General features: G+C 48.5%; 1 long non-coding RNA gene across 1 annotated transcript; it reads left to right on the top strand.

The window, feature by feature from the left end:
* The first annotated feature begins 8,704 nt into the window (after positions 1–8,704).
* On the top strand, positions 8,705–9,596 carry LOC139081657 (uncharacterized). Its single transcript, XR_011536833.1, has 2 exons — positions 8,705–8,795; positions 9,321–9,596. It is a non-coding gene; the product is annotated as an uncharacterized lncRNA (long non-coding RNA).
* Positions 9,597–9,842: the final 246 nt, after the last annotated feature.

Here is a 9,842-nt window from a genome sequence, read left to right on the forward strand (position 1 = left end):
TTTATATACACAACTGCCCACAAGATATCTCTACCAGGAAGTCTTGTTGTCAACTCGAACTCAAGTCTAAAATAGAATTTATGACAATAATCCTCCATCCCAAGAATCTTACCATTTTGGTAAAAAAGGCAACGTAGACTAAAGCTTTTATCTTTGATTTTTCTTTCTTTGAAAATAACCTGCTACCAAATCCTGACCTTGCTTCCTTCTTCATATTGGCTCTTAGATTCTCTTCATCCCCTGCCATCACCCTGGTCCAGCTCCTCCTCACCTCTTGGTCCCCCAGCTTGTCTTCTCACTTCCATCCTCTCCCTTGCTTCTATCCATTTTACATACCCCAGCCTGGTTAGTCTTTCCCAAATCCCACATCCCACTTTTCTACTCAACATTCTGGAGTGGGCCACTAATGAACATCCATTTATCTAACTTCCTGATAATGGGTTCCCGGAAAGTGAACTCTGAGACAAAGTTTAGCTTGCAGGGTGTTTCTTAAAGAGTTACTGAGATCGACACCTGTGGAAGGAAGGGGAAGGAACTAGGATTCAGAAGAAGAAAATGTGAAGCTGCAATACAGACCCAACAACAGCCTCAGCTGACCCCATGAGGAGCTCTGCAGTGGAGTTAGAATGTCCCACTAGTTAGTGGCCTTCAGAGTTGTCCCGAGATGGGCTGAGATGGCTGGACCTTTATATTTCTGCATTGTTCAGTCATTATATAGGCTACCATGGAAAGTAGCGTGACTTCCAGCAAAGCCCCTCTCTGCAGTTGAGGAATCCCCTGAAGTGGCTGACAGCTGCAGGCATCCACTCACAGCACTCCCAGGAGCTGGAGCGACAGGTCCTTCCCCAAAGGGGCAGCCTGTCCCAGAGTATCCCCCATTCACCAGCGCCTTTGCCTCTTCAGTCACACCACCCGTGGCACACCTTATCCTTAGTGCTCCCAGGCTCAACTTCAAGTCCTTCTTCCATTCGACCTTCAGCAAACTCCATTCCTCTCTCCATTTTGGCTTACCCTCTGATTATTTCATTTATGTTATTTGGCCTCCTTCCACCCCTGCTAGGTTATGCACTCTGAGGGAAGGAATGAGGCTTACCTTTTCCCCCAGGATGTTCAGCATAGAGATAAGTACATACATACATTTACAGTTGGAGCTCAAGAGATGCTTGGCGATCCATTAACCAGACCCTCTGGTTAATGAAGAGATCACTCAGTGTACTGTTTTCAATTTCCATTTCCATAGTAGAATGAATGGTTTAGGAAATCACCACCTCATTGTCTTTCTGGAGGAGAAGAAAGCTAAAACCCTTGCCACAGTCCAGAGCAGGAGCAGAGCCTGGGAACCAGTGCCACCCTGACATGAGCCATAGCTCAAGGTTCTGCTCCTCTCCCTTTGTTCCTGCCCGGAAAGCAGAGCCAGGGATCCTTCTTGGACTCACAGAGTGCTGTGTATATTTAACTAATTAGTGGCTGTAAAGTGTTGCCCAAATGCCAAGTGTAATTATGGTGAGTAATTATTTTTGCCCGGAGAGGCAGCATTCCAGCCATTGTCAAGATAGGGAGATAGATGATAGTATGTTCTCTGGGAGCCTGTTTTCCTGCCCTGGGAGGATTAGGAAGCTGGATATGGCTTTCTTACACCCAGGGCACACCTGGGCAGGAACCCCCCCATAGGGTCATCTTTCTCTTTGTACATTCCTTACTGCTTTGGGGACAGGGAGAAGCCTTCCCCAAGTGCACTGCTGGAAGCCTCCACCAAGGCAGCTGCCGCGTGTGCTTGGATTCTGAGGGCCACTCACAGCGACTCCTCCTCCCTTGGACCTCAGAAAAGTTGTGGGCAAAATTCACTTGGGGTTTTCCCGCCACCACATAGTGCCTAAAATTTAACAATAGCTTCCACAGTCATAACAGTAAATGAAAAATAAAGCACGTTGGGGCTCCCTAAATGGAAGTTTCCACATGGTTTTTATGTTTAGAGTGCTGTTTCTCCCTCCAGGTAGATTTTATAACTAACCTTTGGGAACGCCAAATGGAATTCAATTCCCATATTGATTCTCTTTCTCTTTCACATAAGAAACACCAAGTAGTTTTATGTCGTGTACATAGAAAAGGAAGGAAAGAAGAAGCCAAAGTGTTGAGACAACTTAAGCAATGTGTTTATTTAGAAATAAACTCAATTCCATCATATTTCTTGAGGTAAATACAGATTCATCCTAATATCCTAACCTTGCATAGTTGAAGTCTTAGGCTAACACTCATCAACCTGCCATGTGTCCAGCATGATTCTAGGGTGCTTCAAAGGCATTGTCTCATTTACTTCTCATATTAATCCTGGAGGTATCAATCATTCACCTATTTTACAGAGTAGGAACTGAGGCCTATGGGAATTAAGTAACTTCCCCCAATTAGTGTGACTCCAGAGCCAGTGCTCCTCACAGTGTCACTCTGCTACTAAAGGTGGGCATACCCTAAATGTGTATGAACTGTCATTTTTATAAAGGAGAGCTGGGGCGCTGTAAGGTCCTGGGATCTGGGATCACAAAAATACTTTCGACTGGACTCCGGAGAAGTGTGTCTCACTCTCTTCACCCACCTGGGGACTGCACAGCCTCGGAAGCCGTCTTGGCAGTGCCTCCCTGTGTCTGGACCTCTGAGCCTCTGCCAAGAGGTAGAAAGTAAGTACTAAGCCTCTTTTCTCTGGGTGAAATTTGAGTCCATGTCCATTGTTTACACTTGCTCAGAAATAATCTTAAAAAAAAGATGTTCTTTCATATGAAAAAGCTTCATTGACACACTCAGAGGCAAAATTTTTCCTGCCACGTGCCCTCTTCCCCACCAGGCCTGGGCAGGGCCTGGCCCCATCATATACTCTCAGAGCATCCTGGACTTGTCCTTCAGAGTGCTCATTATGTGGAATTATATACTGGTGTAACTGTTTGTCCAGGATTTCTCTACCTTACCGGATGGTAAACTCCATGGGGCAGCGACTCAGGCCATGTCACTCTGTACAGCATCCCCAGGGCCTAGTACATCACCTGGCACAAAACAGGTACCCAGGTACTGCTGGAGGAATAAAGGATGCTATCCATAGACCAGCTGGTTCTGAAAAAATGCTGCCACAAGCTGTAAGAGAAACCTGCTTCTCTGAAACCTTTAAAGATCCAGTTAAATTTTCAGACAAAATAAAGAATTTTTCAACGCACAATTTCAATCATTTTTGAAATGAGAGTAATGACTGGCTTTCCATTGTGATTAAGAGTACTTGTTCTGGAGTCAGAGGGTCTGGTTCTCATCCTCTGACTTGAATCACTACTCACTGCATGATAATGGGCAAGTATTTTAATCTCTCAGTGTGTCCATTTCCTCCTGGGTAAAGTGAGGCTCATACTGATGTCAAAGCAATGATATAAAAATTAAATGTGTTAACATAAGCGAGTGTTGAGAATTGTGCCTGGTGCAGGGGAATCCATAAATGTCAGCTGTTATTATCAGTGCAGTTATCAGCTTAGAATGCATACAGATTTGTATGCTGCAGATTTGCATCATTCCTAAGAATTGACAGGATATGAAACCCGATTGAGGCCAGGTGTAAATGCTCTGGACCCTATATCCCTGCTGTCAAGTTTCCTTAAGAGGCCAAAGAGACCCTCTCCCCACCCAGCCTCCCGAGTGTCATTTATTTTATTGCAGTTGTCCCATGGTCTCAGGAAGCAGGGAATTCCTGATCTTCTAAGGCCTCTGTCTGAGTCTGGAGACTCCTGCCTGCTCCACTGCCTGGCTGGATTAGAAGCCTCAGAAAGATCCTTTTAATTCAGAGAACCCGTGACCCCATGAAAAATGTCCCACTGAATATCATTCATGTCCTCCATCATTCCCCTCCCGCCATGTGCGCTCCGGCTCCAGGACCCTTTCCCTATATGCTGGCACAGGATGCCTCTGCTTTAACCCACCCTCCAGGCTTCTCCCCAGTCACTCCAAACAGCCAAAGTTTCTGATTTAATAGTAAAAATTCACTGCTCTAAGCACTTTTCAAAAATGTTAACTCATAACTCACAGGCACACAATGGGGCAGGTGTCAGTGTTACCTCCATTTACAAATGATGAAACTGAGGTGGGGAGAGGCTGACCGACTTGCCCGAAGTTGCTCTGAAAAGTGCAGAGCCAGGATCTGAACCACCCTCTAGGCTCCCGATTGACTATCGCACAGCACTGCCGCAGAAGGAAGGTCTCCCCACCCCTGTCCCTAGGGAGCTCTCCTTGAACCTTCTTCTCAATACTATCGGGCAGATACGTGAGAGGACAGGAGAGAAACAAAGCTGTGTGCACAAACTCAGGCAAGCACAGAGAGGTGCGCGTTGTGGTTAGAAGTGCTGGCTGTAGAGCTGGACTGCGTGGGTCAGTACGCTGGAGTTTTGACTTACTAACCCTAGTAAGGAAAATGGGAATAATAACAATAACGGTACGGGGCCAGCCTGGTGGTGCAGTGGTTAAGTTCGCATGTTCCGCTTCGGCAGCCAGTGGTTTGCCGGTTCAGATCCCGGGTGCGGACATGGCACCGCTTGGCAAGCCATGCTGTGGTAGGCACCCCACATATAAAGTAGAGGAAGATGGGCACGGATGTTAGCTCAGGGCCAGTCTTCCTCAGCAAAAAGAGGAGGATTGGCAGACGTTCGCTCAGGGCTAATCTTCCTCAAACAAAAAATTTTTTAAAAATTTAAAAATAACAATAATGGTACATATCTTATACGCTTGTTTGGAACATTAACTTAACACATACATATTCAGTACTTAGAATAGTGTCTGGCATATAGTAAGCACTTAGTACTTTTTTCCTGCCTTTTTTTTTTTGGTCTTTTTACATTCTTAGGGGGCAGAAGCAGGAATGAACACTTTTGTGGAAAGAATGGTAGACTTGCGCTCAGAAGTCAGGGTGAGTGCCAGCTATCTTTTGCTTACTCTGTGATCATGGGTATGACATTTTTTCTCTCTGAGTCTTCGCTTTTCTCACCTGTAAAATGGGTATGAAAATAATTTCACTCAGCTGGGATAGTGCCTGTGAAAGAGCTTTGTAAGTTCTAACTCTAAAACTGTGCAAATAGTGATTAAGGCATTATCCCATTTTGTTATTTAGGGCTTCTCCTAGGAGTAAGCAGATAGCTGCCTTTCAGAAAATCGTCAGACTAAAAGACTAGAATTCCCACTGGAGATTCATTATCCGTGTCTCCCAGGATTTCTGGTTTTCAAGACTCCTCTATTAAGGAAGTCTCAGGAAGTAGAGAGCCAAGCATGTTTGAGGGGAGAGAAGAGAAATCTTGGGGATGTGACTGCCATCTTTAAGGAGCTGAGAGTCTGTCACAGTGTGGACAGGTCAGACACTTCTGAGTGACTCACCCAAGAGGCAAGAACTAGGTCTCTGAGGGGAAGTGACAAAGGGCAGATTTAGTCTCAAGAAGAAAGGAAGACCATTCTTTGATTATAGTTCTCAGAAAGTGGAAAAGGCTACTCTGATAGCGAGTGCCCTGTCACTAGAGGCCTTCAAGCGGAGACTGGAGACCACTCAAGGGGGATGTGATAGAGGAGACTATAATGAGGTAGGAGAGGAGAAACTAGTTGACCAGGGCCTGAGAAATTCTAGCTCCTCTTAGGAATGCAGCATGCCAGTGAGGGAGGAGCCAGAGGGACACGCAGGAAGGGAGAAACAGACTGCCAAGGGGGAGGCTGATGGGAGCGCAGGCTCAGCTCGGCTGAATTCACTGTTTGGCCAAGATCACTCCCTGTCTCCACAGCCACTTTAGGCCCCAGAGCCTGGAACTGTAAACAGTCAACTCACTCATTCAGTTAATTCGGCAAACATTTACAGGCCTGAGAGTCAATTCCCCCAGTGGCCCCTGTATGGGATGGCCTGTGCTCCAGAGCCTGTTGCCCGGTGACCGGCAGAGGGCAGGAGAGACACACAGATGCCAAACTGCGCAGCCGACTAGCTGAGCTTCCCCACTGGGGAAACTGGGTCACTCAGTCCTGCCAAGCGGGAAACAGTCCAAGGAGGGTGGGCACATTGGGCTTCCCAGCAAGGGCTGTGAGGTCCCAGATGCCACCTGACAGGGCCGTTGGCTCTGGCCTGGCAGAAGTAACCCCTGCTTGCAGAAGGAAGGATGAGATTGATAACATGGGATGGCTCAGGGCTGGGGGAGAAGGCTGGAGGGATCTTGTCCCAGCCAGGGGTTTCATGGAGCTAGACACATCCCAAGCCATATACTAGTGAAGACAGGGAGGGAGGGGCAGGCCTTCCAAGGCAGAGGTGGTCAGGCGATTTGCTTCAGAGGGAGCCTGTGACACAACGAAGGAGTCTGAGGCTCACTCCGGCTGGCTTGAAACCTCCATTTGGACTCGGAGGAAAGAGCTAACTAGCTGGAATGTGAATCAGTGGATGAGAGACTTGACAGCTCACGGTTAGGAGTCAGGTTTGGAGTCAAATTTGCTTTTGTGTCCTCGTTTTGCCACCTATAGGTTATAGGACTTTGGGCAAGTCATTTTCCAGACTTAGTTTCCTTTTCTATAAACTGGGGGTGCTACTCCGAAGATTAAGTGGAAGAACGACTTGAGCTCACCAGAGTATTGTTCTTTCTCCTCCTCTCCTCCTCCCACCCTGGCAGGCACCCTTCCCCGGGGATAACAGTGAAAGCAGAGGCCTTTTGAGCAAAGCCATGAGGAGGGGATGCCCACTGTGCGGTTGGGTACAGTCTAACCAGGTAGGGTGAACTCATCCTGCAGGGACGCTGTTCTGGAAAAGCCCACAGGGCCGCCTCTCCCCACACTCCTCTCCATCCCACAGCACCTGCTACAGAGAGATTCGAGGGCTGGGGAAAGCACGTCTCTCTCCCCCCACCAAACTGTGATCTCTTGAGGTCTTTGAAGGTTGAGAAATCAGGGAGGGGGAACAGACCTGGAATGAGAAGGGGCCTGGGGGACGGAATGGGGAGGGGCCACCCTGAAACTCTGCTCCTCCCATGGACCTGTGTAGGTGGAAGGGCCACTGGAACCTGAGGTCAAGGACCTGTTTATGCGTTCTTCCAGACTGTTTTCTCCACTCATCCAAGCAAGGACTGCGCTGCCCCTTCCTCTCCAGTACAGGGTGGCAGGCGCTGATGCTTCCACATGAGGGCTCAGCACAGTGCTCAATGCTTGTTGGTTGTTAATGAGGAGGGAATCTTGGAGAACTCATTTGAACCCCCTGTTTTACTGATTTTTAAAAAAAGCCTAAAAAAAAAGGAAGCTCAGAGAACAGTGGGGCCAGAGAAAGGAAAGTTCCTGCCCTTTTCAGTTACTTCTAGAATCTTCATCTGTGACTGTCTGGAGAAAGTGGCTGGATCCCGACAGTGAGCTGCCCAAACCCAGGAGTCTCCCCCTCTCCTTGGGGAATTCTCTGCACCCACATCCTCCCTGCTTGACCTCTGGCCACTGCTTATATTCCCCAACCTCAGGTATGAGACAGACCGAGTTCTCCCAGCCCCAGGCTGGCCTCTAGGGCTCCAAAGATCAGCCAGTGCTTCTGAGGTTGGGGACGACTGGGCAGCATAACGTGGTCAAGCCAGTTGCCTGAGTTGGAATCCCAGCACTGCTGTGTACTAGCTGTGAGACCTTGGGCAAGGTAATTCACATCCTGAGCCTGTTTCCTCATCTATAAAATGGTAACAATAATAGTATTTTCCTTACAAATACTATTCTTTCCAGTCCCTTAATCTGAAATTGGAAACAAGAGTAAATGAAACAGTCTTCTTTTTCTCTGGGAAAGCCAAACAGCAGGACCCAAAAGGAAGGAGTGGAAGCTCGACTTTGGAATCTTCCAGTCCAGGCACTAGGAGCTTTTGGGTGGTGGAAATAGCCCAGGCTGAGGAACAGGGTGGTGGCCCAGTGCATCTCTGCTCCCAAGTTGCATTGTGACTGTATCCCAGTTGCTACGCCTCCTCAGCCCTTCATCTCCTCCTCTGGACAATGCAGAGGTTCAGCTTGGCCATCTCTAAGGTCCCTGCAGCCCTGTGCCCCCTGAGAATCTCAGCCACAGAGCCAGGCCCTCCTTCTCTGGGATGCAGCCCAGGCCTCACACAGCCAGAGCAGCTAAACAGACAGCACTTTGCTGGGCTCTGGCCCACTGCCCAGAGGAGGCCACTCCGCCCCAGGGAAGCCCCTGGTTTGCTGGTTTGGATGCTGTGAAGGGCCAAGCAACAGGGACTTTGGCCTCTTGGCATCCAGTTCCAGCCAAAGCTTAAAGCTTTTCAGGGAAGGATGAGAAGGAGCAGTAGGGCTGGCAGAAGCTATGAAAAAACAGCCTGGAGCTCACGTTCTGTGGCCTTGCTTTGAAATCCACAAACTCAGCCACCTGGGAAATGATGAAGACCTGCAAGGAAACAGTGGCCAGGGGCCTAGGGGAAGTCTCCTATTTGAAAAGGCGTGTGAGGGATGGACTCCTTGTGAGGAGGGAAGTACTGGGAGGAGGAGGCTCTGCAAAGGCAAACAGGCAGGGGCCAAAGAGGCCTCTGATCCCTGACTCAGTCAGTCCATAAGCAGTGATTCTGCTGTCCTCTGCTGGTGGGACCGGGGAGCAGCTCTGGGGGTGTCATCAGAGGGGTCAGACAGGGCTGGCTTTGAGGGCTTTATGATGCATGAGAAAGGTAGATGGTGTGGACCATGAACATGTGGTGGGGCAGGGCTGTGGGGGAGGCAGAGAAGTCAATCCTAGGGGCTCCAAAGGCTCTCAGGAGGTGGCCCAGAGCTGTCTGCTCTCTTTGGTCAGGCAGGAGGTAGGTTGGTCTTTCTCCCCTGGGCAGTGAGCCATCCCGAATACCCACTTCATTCATTCAACACGACAAATGCCAGGTGTCCCTGACTCTGTAAAATGCCCCAAGCATTGACTCACTGGCTCTAGTGACCACTCTCTGGAGTCACTGGAGGCTGGTGTGATTATGATTATTCTTGTCTGCAGACAAGCAACCTGAGGACTAGTCAGAAGTGCCCCACCCAGGTCGCCTAGCTTCTGAGGCTTGGAGCTGGGATTTGAAATAATGTGTATGCAACTATTTCCAAATCTTGTGTCCATTTCCAATAAGATACCAACTCCCACTGCCCTCCTATTGCCTTGAAGCAAGAATGGACAACAACCACCCCCCAACCCCCATCCCACGAAGACTGGGCAGATTTTGCTGGAAATGTAAATATTTCTGAGGAAAATCAGCTGCTCTGGTTGCCTGTACCCACTGTAAGCAGGAAAACAGCTCAGTGTTTGCAGGGTCACCAGGAGCATGCCCAGTGGCCTTCTTCTTCCACAGATACTTGGGCTTGGGACCTGATGTCCTTTGAGTTCCCCCTGGATCTTGATGCCTCCACTTCCACTCAACAACTCCACTCCAGGACTTCCTGGTGACTTGTGCAGAGGGAAAATCATGGCCTTGCAGAGCAGGCAGAGCCCACTGGAGTCCTGGTGGAGGCCTCTCAGTAGCCAGATGACCTTGAGCGAATTTTAGAACCCTCTAAGCTTGGGATCTCTCATCTGTTAAGATGATGACAAGCAACCATGCCAAATAAAACTTGTAGCTTGGTTCTGAGAATTGAATGAGTTAATTCACGTGAAGCCACCTAAGTCTACGAAGACACTCGATAAATTCTGTTCTTCATGGGGTAGCAGTGGGGGGACTTTGTGGCAAGAAGAAAAATTGTGGGAATGATAATCATTGAATACTTAAAACATATGAGTTACTATGCTCAATTCTTTATTTGTACTATATTATCTCAATTAAGCCTTCTGACACTCCTATGAGGCAGGTAGTATGTATCTCCCCATTTTTCAGATA

The sequence above is a fragment of the Equus przewalskii genome, unplaced genomic scaffold (genome assembly GCF_037783145.1).
Source record: "Equus przewalskii isolate Varuska unplaced genomic scaffold, EquPr2 ChrUn-13, whole genome shotgun sequence".
NCBI classification, from domain to species: Eukaryota; Metazoa; Chordata; class Mammalia; order Perissodactyla; family Equidae; genus Equus; species Equus przewalskii.